The sequence below is a fragment of the Capsicum annuum genome, chromosome 5 (genome assembly GCF_002878395.1).
Source record: "Capsicum annuum cultivar UCD-10X-F1 chromosome 5, UCD10Xv1.1, whole genome shotgun sequence".
NCBI lineage: Eukaryota > Viridiplantae > Streptophyta > Magnoliopsida > Solanales > Solanaceae > Capsicum > Capsicum annuum.
This window is the reverse complement of record NC_061115.1, coordinates 41346009-41357747: the sequence shown is the minus strand read 5'-3', so window position 1 is coordinate 41357747 and position 11739 is coordinate 41346009.

Here is an 11739-nt window from a genome sequence, read left to right as displayed (position 1 = left end):
CCAACTTTAAAGAAATATTCAGAGGATAAATTCATCCTTTTTACTGATAAGTTCATTACCTATTTAGGCCTCTATTAACCATTTCTCCTACTCCCTTTGGGACAATTGAAGGGTAGTCTTTTTTTAATCAACTAGTTTAACCGTACGTGCCTCGCACGTTTAGCATTTGATTATTTAAAATCAAATAATTTTATTTATTACAGAGATTTTTGATAAAGTGTACAAGTTTAAATCACTTTTCAAAAATTCTTCACACATTAATATAATAATGTAAACATAAACATAAATATAAACATATATTTTAGTGTAAACACATATTGATTGCAAAATCCTAAATATTAGAAGAGTAACCTAAATTTTTGTGTCTAAGGTGAAAAAGCGACTTTAAAATATCAAAGAACTGCAATTTCAAATGATGATAAAAATAAACATGAAACAAATGTGAGGATCACTTTGTACGTATATGACATATAAACATATACCTGATTAGTAATAGGGTAAAAATAGGAAGAAATCTAGAAAGTCTTTTGCCTCATTCATCAATATTGTTCCTACAGAACATTAAGCCAATATACAATACAATATATATATATATATATATATATATATATATATATATATATAGATAGATAGATAGATAGATAGATAGATAGATAGAGAGAGAGAGAATTTTCAACCCTTAACTATTAAAAAAAAAATTGAAAAGACGATTTTGTCTAAACCAAAGACTTGTAATGAAGGGCAAGAAGTTCAAACAACATTTCTAAGGTCCTTCACACTTTTAGTATATTATATAGATGACTCTTGCTACTTCATTTGGACAACATTAGCCATAGAGGCGGAAAATAGAAATGTTTTATCACCCAAATTACTCTTGAAAAGCTATATCAAGGGTCAGGTAGTTTTAATTGAATTCGAATTTAGTTCAACATTTTAATTAATTTAATTTACAACCAACAAAAATCTGTCATGTACTTAATAAAATTTTTAATTATGATTTAAAAAACGTTTGTTAGTTGTAAAGGTATATTCGAGCCACAAAAGTTGGATGGAAGGGTATTTTTCGCCCAATAGGTAAGTGAAGAGTATTTTTGAACCAATTCTAATACTTGAAGGGTATTTTTGTCCTTTTTCCATAAATATATAAATATGTTGTTCCATTTCCCATGAACTATTACTACTCCTAATAATAAAGAAATTGTAAACTGAAAAGAACGGGATAGTGAATTACTTAATTTTTTTTAACAATGTGAAAAACTCTGAATATTTCTATCTATACTAGTTTTGGGTACGTGCATTTCACGTGTAGCAAGCTTTAATTAAGAATAAATTTGTATAAAAATAAATTATTGTGTGTACTTTATTTTATTAAGTGCAAACATTTTAAAAATACAACGTATAACTTTGAAGATAAAAAAGTATTGTTACTCAAAGAGGAACATGATAAATCACAATCACACTAATAATTAAAGAGAAAAATTATATATAGCAAAAAGTATATTCCCCATTTAAATTTATTTTGTATAATCTTTTCTATAAATTGAGGTGTTCTGAATTCATGACAACCAAAGTTTATACATTTTAAATAGTAGTTAATCACTATACTTATTTTCTGTAATGACCCTCTAGGTCATTTTTTATATTTCTGCTTATTTTGCTGTTGAAATTTCCACAGCTTCCCCAAGTCATTTATGACTTGCTGGGATTAATCATTCGGTTACCAGGCAGTTCGTTTGATTTTTAGAGTCAATTCCCTATTTAGAAGTCTTCGCTGGTTCTAAATAGCCATCGAATGGAAACTTTAGTAAAACAATCTCAGATGAAGATTTTGACTGCACCAACAACTCCGAAATATTAATTTTAGGCTAGGTAGACCTTTAATTCGTGTATCTATGCTCTCGAGCATATTTTGACCTATTGATCGAAAATTTGAAAAAGTAAAAATTTTGATGTAGGACACACATTTAGTCAAAATGACCTTGGATGATAAATTCGAGTTTGTCATTATGTACAAAACTTCAAATTTAGTATGGTTACATAGTTCATTTGCATATATCATAATCTGAATAAATCCCAAGGCATTGACATAAATTTGAAAAATTTCCAAGTTTCAGCTATTATCTGTGCTGACAGCAAGTAGTGCGATCGCACCAAGGAGTTTGGTGATCGCCTTACCTGATCCTGCAACCACATAATGCGATTGTACACTTGTTTGTGGGATTTGCACACCTGGATACCTGGTATGGGTATAAAGAGGCTCCTTAGGCCATATTTTAGTCATTTCTTACTGACTTGAGAGCCAAAACCCCTAAAATGGTGTGCTAACTTAAAATTGAGTCGTGGGGACTTGAGAGCTTGATTAATATCTATTATTACTAATATCTTTGAATTTAAGATAAGATTTCATCCCTTTCTTGATGAATTTATTGGTTCTTGACCCAAAACCCCAAATAGCTCGAGGACATGATTTTAGCCTCAAATTAGCTTGTTTTTCACCCATTCTTGAGGGTTATGATTTCTTGATCATGTATGAACATTGAGTTGACCTCAAAAATATGATTTCCATAAGTGGGATCCCTTTGGATTGTTTGGTATCATTTTTTGCCCTGAAGCACAATGCTGCGATATGGGTATCATTATTCTCGTATTGATGAGCAGTACTATTTTGATAGCGTGATGATATTTTAGGATTGTGCAATGAAGATGAGCGTATGGTGAATAATTTAATGATTTGCGATTCATCTTTGAGGTAGGTTTCTGTCTACTCTTTTTCATAAGATGATGCGTGTTATATATTGCATGTGAATGTGAATGTTAAGTTTGATTATGGGTAGAATGACTTAGTGTTGATTATTAAAGTTTGGGGATTAAATGAGGGTTTTTGACCTGTACGGTGAAATGCTTATTGCACTTTTAGAATCATATTGTCTTCTCCCTAGATTGAACTAATTTATAAAATGTACATGATATGATGCTAGGTTTGGGATGAGGTTTAAGCATCAAGCACGGTTAGCATATTTAACCTTATTTGGTCTATTATAGTGATCTTAAATCACTAATTTAGGTGGAGCTAACTTAAATGTCCATGGTTCTAGACGAAGTTCCTATCTTAGGATTTGTTATGGAATACTTAACATCTATAAGTTGAACTAGATACCTTAGCCTAGTTTGGGGGTATAAATTACCTAAACATGGAATTGAGGATGAGATGGTTGTTCTTCCGGTCCACCTTAGGCTAAGACTTGTGTTAGCGCATGTGGAATTAGTTGTTGATGTTAGTCATAGTTGAAACTACTGAACCTTTAGAATAAGTTTACTTTATGGCTTGGTAAATTGTGATGATATTTCTCGATTTATGATTAATGGCTTGCAGCTATGCTATTGTGTTCCGTACTTGAATTATGATGTGGTCCATTGACATGCTTGATAATATAGGCATGGGCATAGTCACGATATTTGGTCTATAGAGACGATATTACTTATAGACATGTTATTGGAATATACAAATGATATTTCCTCATAGTTATGATATACATGATCTATAGATATAAGATATCTTATAGATGTGATATGCCTCATGGTTATGAATTATGCCTTATTGATATTATGCCTACTAGATGTGAGATGCTTATGGATATTATGCCTCCTAGATGTGAGAGGCTTATTAATATTATGGCTCCTAGATGTGAGATGCTTATTGATATTATGCTTCCTAGATGTGATATGCCTCCTATATGTGAGATGATAATAGATATGCTTTATGGCTTATAGAATTGTTATGCCTTGTGAATATGCTATGGCTTATAGATTTGAGATGATTTATAGACATGATTATTGATACGGGTTTCGGATATATGTGGGGCAAAGGCCGTGATTATGATATTGTAATTATTCTGAACAAATTATTGGTACCAAGGTCGTGTTATGATATGAGTTGACCATTCGGAAAGTGCTTATGCTTGTAAATGATGAGATTGTAGTTTATCGATATATTAATGCTTGTGGTTCCATTTTGAATACTGGTGATGACATGCATAGATTTTGTACATTCATGATCATTGCATCAATGATTGATATAATTCCGATTAGATTATAATATTATTACTGTTGTCACTAATTAAAGGTTAAAGCCCACGTCCTATCTTAAACACAGATTCTTCATAATGATAAATGTCTATCTTAAACACAGATTCTTCATTATGATGATATTGATACCCGGCAAGGCCAGAGGATAGTGTGATGATGATATTGATGCCCAGCAAGGTCGTTAATACGACCCAAACCAGAGCCTAGTTGTGTTGGGCGTCTTAAGACCAACCGAGATCGGATACCCCATTCCCCTCCAAAAACCCAATCATAACCACCCTGCAACCTATGTCGGATGAATTTCAAACATATAATAAGATATATCAAAATCAATTGAAAGATATTTAAAGAAGTTCGTAACCATAACCAACCAAATACCCAACTGGTGGCAGCCCCAATGCCAATACCTATACCAAGGCTAACACCAATATTGACACCGCCTATGCCTATAGTAGTCACACAAAGCCTTTATCCGAACACCAAGAACATCCGGTCGGGATATGCCCCCAACCATAGCCAAAGCCAGTGTCTAAGAAACAAAAATAATTTACAGATGTCCATAACATGCAATGTAGTCTTCTGGAGTATGGAAGCTCACCACTTCAGCCAGACACGAAGGCTGTCCCCGAATTTAAGTCACTGAGCAGGAGGAGGAGTATGGCCGGTTCCTGCATCACGTGGGGATACATGGACCAAAGATGGTTAGTGGGTGAATGCTAGCATGTACTCATGAATAAAGATAAAATAATTCCATTATTCAAAACCAAAGTAAATAATCATATGCAACCAAATACATACATATATACTATATCGGGAAAGAGAATTGGGTTTAGCATGCATTTAAAACCTTAACCTGGGTTATATAGCTTTACCGTCATGATCCACCCACGGGCTATATGAGTCCAGTATTACCCCCTTAACGGGACCCAGTACGTGTAGCCATATCAAACCGGAGATATCATAGGGGTCGGAGATTCTAGTGTACCCTTCGCCCTTCATGATACATATATACAAGTATAAACTCGGGGGATTCCCGTTTACCCCACAAACATATGGTCAACATGGCCACCCTTCATGTCGGCAAACATGAGTTTTCAGTGTCTGTCATTGGACTCGCACCTTCACGATTAGCTATTAAAACCCGCCATTATTGCCCAATTAAAACATTTAGTGCATAACCAAGCTACCAATTACAAGAGTCAATTATCAAGGTATTATGAAGTGGTATCGTTATACCGACTATAGCTTGAGAGTTATTTCATTAGACAAGTATTAGGGGATTCCCATGTACCGGTATCCTATTAAACCAAAGTCATGGCCACCAAGTCCTTCCCAATTCATTTAAAACCAACCAAGCCAATTTAATTTTCATTACTCTCTTATGCAATGTAAGGTTTAAATAATAGTCAAACTATGTGGAAAAATCATTCTCATAGGCATTTTAACAAATATGTTGAGGGAATATAGTTTCCAAAACCAAAACCAAGTATCAATTGACCATTCCCATGCAACCACATGTTCAAACCATTATTATAACATGAAAAACCATAAGAAAAACATGAAAAAACATTATCCAACCAAGAACAACCAAAACCCCCAACATATATTTCAAAACCCAAACATTACCAAAATAATACCATGAAAACCATCCGTTAAATCATGCTTTTAGTTGAACTAATAATGAGGGAGGAGTAACATACCTTAGACACGAAGGAAGACGGAGAGAATCCCTCTTAAAAGCCCCAAATTGATTGACTTAAAGATACCCTAGCCTTTTCTTGAACCAAGAGTTTGAGAAAGATTTGAGAGAGTTTAGAGAGTGTATGATTGAGAATAATAGGTTAAGAAAGCCTAAAAAGGTGTTTTATGTCATGGGGTCCAAATGGGTTAAGAGGGAAAATGTCCAAAATACCCCCAACTTAAACTATAAAAATCTTGCAGGTGGGTACGGTTGGACCCCTCAACTCATATCCACACTATACGAGTGGTACCCTCCACTCGTAACTTGATCAGAAAGTTGAACATCACATTCTTTCCAATATATGACTCCCTAGGCCTAACTCGTACTATCACAATAAGACTAGTATCTTTCAAGTCGTACCCTAAGCAGGACATCTGGGCTAGACACTAGACAACACACGATTGGGTACTATACTTCACGTATCATGAATATATGACTCGTTACCACCAATCCGTTACCATAATAAAAACCCAATCACCAAATACTAGACACCTTATGAGTTGGGTCACTTGACCCGTACCAATACTATACAACTAGTAAGGTGAGTCGTATGATTATAAAAAAGCTTAAGACTTGAGAAACTTACAAGGACCAGAACCCAGGGTGTTGCAATTCTCCCCCACTTGGATCTATCACGACTCAAGACTATCCCTTAGTCATCACAAGGTGCTTAGAACCACAAGTAATCCCAATTTAACCCATGTACTGACATGATACTTAGAAACTAATTTAAAATGTATGTACAAGCTAAAATTGATGAGTGGAAACATAATCATGAGAAAATCCAAATAAGTATAATAATGATCAAGTTTACAACATGATAAACTGATGAAAGAACTTGAATTACATATCATGACTCTGACTAACTATATATGAAACCTTTACTATACTAACTGTAGGTGGCTGGGACATGCCTCCAACTACCACAAATCAATACGTAAGAATAATATTAATACATTACATGAACTACAACTGACTGGAGATCCCAAAATAAGAGAACTCATTACCTGTTGGCTGAAAGCTGAGAACTGTCTGACCCTGGTGTATGGACTATATCTGGTACCTACATTATGAAGAAATATAGCCACAAACGCATATATGTGGTCAGTACGTTGGAATGTATTGAGTATATAGAGACATGCACTAAATCATGGAAATATTTAAAACATGCTTTACAATTGAGGATATAAGCTATTTACTAAAACATGCATTTAAAACATGGTTGTACATGAAAATGGTAAGTCATAGTGAAATTTATAAGTTCATAAGATGAAAACAATTATGTAAGCTGGGAAGCGATGAATATTGTATTTAAATCCCATGTAAAGCTGAACATGTTGTAAAACTGAACTGAGGATCATGTATGGATACTAAGCGTGAAATCATGAACATATAAAGCTGAGAATGCAAGACCAAGTATAACATGTACTTATATGATCTAAATAACATGAATATTCTATAAAACTGAATGAATAATTACTGAAATCTGATTACTTGGTCAAGCAAACTAGAACTGAAATATACTAATTACTGACTAAAATTGTGGGAGCTATTATGTAACCAATATGCCCCAATCTGAGCTAATCAAGGTCCAACCTGTAACACCAATTAGAAGGGTGTTAGTACCTAGCCACAGGTACCAACACATGAATTACGGTGTGGATCCACAAAGATGATGTCCAAGGGACTAGGAAGTCAGTCCTAAACTGGTGGGTGACCCCTAAGAGAGTGTCAGTCCTAAACTGGCGGGTGACCTCTCATAACCTCACTAGCTATGTAGTTATGGAACTTAGGGACTACTACTAAGGACTTAATCCTAACAGGAAATGCGCCCCCATCCCTAGGTTCACTCGGTGCTAAATACTACTCCCAACTGTATGACACTGGTATTATTATGGTAACATGACATGGTACTGTACTGATAAGTGCTCAACATGAACATGATAGTCTGAATATAGTAATAAAAATTTATGAATTGTCTGACTTGTAACTTGAAAATAAAGACATGTATAAACAGATAGGTATCAGGTGGTTACAACCCTCCAGCACTGAATGATCATAGAATACGTAAACAACGCTTAAAATAGTGGTATAAAATCATAGTTGAAATACCCAAGACATAAGACATTTCAATAATTGAGTGAAATACACAAACTTGAACGTGGGGATGAGTTAAACTTGAGAAAACAACCTATTCGCATGATTTAATTCATAAATTAAAGATTTGACATAGAATCACTTGAATAAAACATGAGTAATTGAAATTTAATGCTTGAAATAAGCTAGTTTACATGGGAACACATATTAACATGGCTTCAATTCAAATTACTAAGAAATATATGGATTAAGCTCATAAGTTGCATGGATAATTTCATAAAATAGGATAAAATTCATACTTCAGACCAAAAAGAGGTTTTTTGGGCTCAATGGGTTAAAGAAACCCATTGATGAATACCCCACATACCGTAATTAGATGAATTCTTGAAGAAAGCTTTGAAATTGGAACGTAAATGCTTGAGTTCTTGAGAGATGAAACTTAAATCTTTGTTCTTAGGAAGAGGGGAACGATTTTAAGTCATGTATTGGACATTTAGGGTTAAGAGATTGGAAATAACGTGTTTTAAGACCCCTTAATTCATTTAAGAATTATTAGAAATGATTTAGGGGTGTGAAAAAACTTCAACGCCCTTAAACTAAGTCAAAATTGAGAAATTTTGGGACTTGCCTTTTCCTGGGCAGTATACGCCAAAAGCACACCTGAGGGTGGGAAGCGCATGCCAAAAGCATACCCCATCCAGTGGCTATTGGCATTTTTTATGCGACACATGGACTTAGCGGAGGGTCTATTTAGTGACGCACACCTAATTCCAACATCCAAAGACACCCCCAACATAACCCATAACATTTAAACATGGTTTACCATTATTATAGGGGTCCTAAGGGTCATTTTTAAGGCATTACTAGAGCGTCAAAAGCACAGGGTGTTAGAGGATCATTCATCCTCAATTGACTTGACAAGGTAGTACGAGCACAATTTAAACCCCAACACCTCTACTCTGATCTTTAGCTAAGTTTGAAAACAAAGATACCAAGGAAGTCAATCTTTTCTTTAACAAAGTTTGAAAATATAGACGTTATGAAGAATACATACCTTCCACATGAATTTTTAGAGCAGAAAATAGGAATGGATACTTGGACTTCATGCCCTCTTCAGCTTCCCAAGTAGCCTCTTCGACCTTGTGGTTCCTCCATAGAATCTTTACCGAGGACACATACTTGGTTCACAATCGATGAAACTGATGATCTATGATGGTAGAAATAGGTACCTCATTCAACTTCACAATCTCATGGAGATACAACCTTACATAATCCTTAGCCAAGAAGTTAGTCCTCACTAGCAAGAAATGAGCAAACTTTGTCATCCTATCCACGATGACCCACATTGAATCAAACTAATTTTGAGACCAAGAAAGATTGACAATGAAATCCATATTGATCATTTCCCACTTCCATACAAGCAACTCAATTTCTTGATACAATCATCTGGGCATATGTGCTCAACTTTTAATTGCCAGCCCGCCATGCACTTGGCCACATCCCGCTTTATATTGCTCCACCAATACATCTCCTTGAGGTCCTAATCTATTTTTGTTAAACTAGGATAAACAATATAGCACGACTCTTGCACCTCAGCCAAGATCCTCTCTCGCAAGCCGTTAACATCCAGGATACATAACCTCATTTGGTACCGCAAGGTGCCATCACCAGTGACCTCGAAGGTCATCACCTTTTGTACACATACATCACCCTTGATCCTTATCAAGACAAGATCTAACATTTGCTTCTCCTTGATTTTAACACCTAGAGATGATTACACCACTCTTTGGACAAACACACCACCATTCTCGGAGTCCAAGAGATGAACTCGGAGGTTAGTCAATCGGTGAATATCCTTCACCATCTCCTGTCTCTCCTTATCCATAAAAGCTACACTTCCCATGGATAACCTACTAAGAGCATCAACAACTATTTTAGCTTTACCTTGATGGTAGTGAAGACTTATATCATAGTCCTTGAGAAGCTCAAGCCATCTCCTTTGTCTGAGGTTAAGTTCTTTTTGAGTAAACACATACTGCAGGCTCTTATGATCAGAGAACATATCCACATACACCCCATACAAATAGTGATGCCAAATTTTCAGTCCGAATACCACAACTAGTAATTCCAAGTCATGAGTTGGATAATTTCTCTCATGCAGCTTCAACTGTCTAGAGGCATAAGCTATTACCTTCCCTTGCTATATCAAGACACAACCAAGCCCCACACGGGATGCATTACAATAGACCATAAACCCCCAGTGCCTTCAGGGAGAGTTAAGACCAGAGCCGAAGTTAGATTATCCTTCAGCTTCTCAAAACTACCTTCACAAGCGTCAGGCCATAGGAACTTTACCTCTTCTGAGTTAATTTAGTTAATGGGGCAGCTATAGTAAAAAACTCTCCACAAACCTCCTGTAGTAACCCGCTAAACCAAAGAAGATCTGAATCTCAGTTGGAGTCGTGGGTCTATGCCACTTCTTTACCATTGCAACTTTCTGCGGATCCATCATGATACTTTCACTAGAAATGATATGACCCAAAAAAGTGACATCATTCAACCAGAATTCATATTTCAAAAATTTGGTATACAACTGGTACTCCTTCAAGGTCTATAATACAATGCGTAGGTGATTCACATAATCCATCTCGCTCTTAGAGTACACCAGAATGTCATTTATGAAAAAAATAACAAAAAAGTTCAGAAACTAATGGAAGACCCTATTTATCAAATCCATGAATACCATTGGGGCATTAATCAACCCAAATGGCATTACTAGAAACTCAAAATGCCCATACCGGGTATGGAAGGTAGTCTTAAGGATATCAACCTCCCTAATATTTAATTGATGGTACCCGAATAGAAGATCAATCTTGGAGAAAAACTTAGCACCCTGCAACTGATCAAACAAATCATCTATCCTTGGAAGAGGACACTTATTCTTTATCGTCCTCTTAGTTAACTGTCGATAATCAATGCACATTCTAAGGGAACCATACTTCTTTTGTACGAATAATATTGGTGCATCCCACAGAAACATACTAGGATGGATGAAACTCTTGTCTAAAAGATTCATTAGTTTCTCCTTAAGTTCCTTCAACTCAGCTAGAGCTATTCTATATGAGGGAATAAAAATAGAACGAGTGTTTGGAATGACATCAATTCCAAAATCAATCTCCCTATCAGGAGGAACACCAGGGAGGTCAATAGGGAATTCCTTATAAATTCATTCACCACTGGGACGGAATGCAAAGAAAGACCCTCCGAGTTAGAATCTTTCACTCGAACTAGATGATAGAGACAACCTTTGGAGATTAATATTCGAGCTCTAAGATAAGATATGTACTTAATTTAGGAGCTAGGTAACCACCCTCCCACTCAATAATCGGTTCATCAGGGAATTGAAAGATGACTGATGTTGGGTGTATTTATGCATTTTAGTGTTGCTATCTTAGCTTATTTAGCCTTGTTTTGAGGAATTCTTGAGTGCTTTATGTGTTCATAATGATATAAATAAGAATTGAAGTGTTCAAGTGTGTAATTACAATGTTTAAAGATGTTTTCAAACAAGTTTGGGTTTAAATGGATCATTTAGAGTTCAACCGAGAAAACTAGTTAAACTAGCTTGAGCTAGGTGTTGTTCTAGTCTATCGCATTGGATTCTATTATGTTTAATGAGTTACAAATGGTTTTATTATGTAATTATATGTGGAAAAACTTGTTTATAATTTGCAAGTATCAATTGAATCAAGCCAAGAGTCAAAATAATAAGTTAAAGTTCAATATGAGCAAGCCTAGTCTTAGCTCGTGTTTCT